This window comes from Balaenoptera musculus, chromosome 12, assembly GCF_009873245.2.
Source record: "Balaenoptera musculus isolate JJ_BM4_2016_0621 chromosome 12, mBalMus1.pri.v3, whole genome shotgun sequence".
NCBI classification, from domain to species: domain Eukaryota; kingdom Metazoa; phylum Chordata; class Mammalia; order Artiodactyla; family Balaenopteridae; genus Balaenoptera; species Balaenoptera musculus.
Window position 1 is genome coordinate 14,938,149 of NC_045796.1, and position 1,600 is coordinate 14,939,748.

Below are 1,600 nucleotides of genomic sequence, written 5' to 3' on the forward strand. Positions count from 1 at the left end.
AACATATAAGGAAAAGGAAGGAATGAGAACTGCTGAAAGAAAGAAAGAAAGAAAAGAAAGAAAGAAAGAAAAGAAAGAAAGAAAGAAAAGAAAGAAAGAAAGAAAGAAAGAAAGAAAGAAAGAAAGAAAGAAAGAAAAAGAAAGAAAGAAAGAAAGGAAAGAAAGAAAGAAAGAAAGAAAAAGAGAAAGAAAGGAAGGGAGGAAAAAGAAAGAAAAAGAGAAAGAAAGGAAGGGAGGAAAAAGAAAGAAAAAGAATAGGCTTTTCCCAGCAATGTACAGTTGCACAGCATTGTGTTTGCTTTTCTGTATACTGGGCACAAAACAAGAAAAAATGGGAAACTGCATGACAAAAAAGGTAGAATTCAAGAATGACAGCTGTCTGTGATTTTCAGAGGGAAGTGGAAACTACTTTTAAAAATTAGGCCAGGAACGAGTTCTGCCTTGGGGAGTTGAATGTCAAGACATGGATTTCCTGGTTTTGCATAATCTACTGTACATTTTAAGCATGCATGGTCACCCATTTCCTCTGAGTTAATTATTCCGGCCTCTGTCTGCCAGAGGGATTCTTGGTCCTCACATGCCCATTCTTGTATTAATACCGTTCTAACCACAACCTCTCTTGCTCTTTACGTCATCAACACTCGACATTTGTGTCCAGTGAAATACCTAATTGCTAATTTCACCTCTTCTTCATAGTTTCCACAGCCACCATCCTCACCAATGCCTTTATTTGAGATAAAAGAACAAACAAACCCAAACCTCAGAGTTGGACATGCCCTCCTCTGGCTTTTCATACACAAAGCTGGCTTCCCTATAAACCCAGATTAACCTTTCTGAGATGCCACTCTCATCCTCAAAAAAGCATTTTGGACTTGTTTTGCCTCACATATAAAACCCAAATATCTACCTGCTAGCCTATTCCATCAACCCAACTTCTTATTTCTCCCTAGACACAATTCCTTCTCCAACCAAGACCGTCCTGTGGCCAGTCTTCTGAACACAACATTTCCCCCTTCATCTGCATAAGTGAGAACTCATTGCTGTCTCTCCTGCAATTAATAGCCACCAGCACCCACAGCTCTATGGTTTGCTTTAGCTGCCAAATAACCCTGCCAGTCTGTTCATATGAAGGGCAGAGAACAGACAGCCTCTGCTTTGGTAGTTCTCATAGTAAAATTGCTGTAGTAACCATTGGTATTGCCCCCACAAATCCTTTCCGTCCTGAACTGGATTCCCGGGCCTCTTTTTCTTAATATTTCAATACTGTGGTTTCAGCCTGCTTGTGCTGGCCTCTTTTAGCCAGGGCACTGCCTATTTCCCCAAACTAGTCTCCACTCCTCCCCTAGGTTCTCCAGGCATCCTACTAATAATGTATCTGATTCCTGCTGCCAGATCCACTCTGACCCAGCTTCTTTCCTTGAATTTGCATTACCTGTTCTTCCCTGCCTCCAAAGTCCTGAACCTCTCTACTTGCAATTAAAACTGCCCCTCCATCCCTTATCCTCTTCATTTGGCCTCCCTTCTGGGATTTAAGGGCCTTACACTTCCATTTGTATAGTAACTGACTTCCTGACCACACCCTTGCTTTCCAAATCATAAA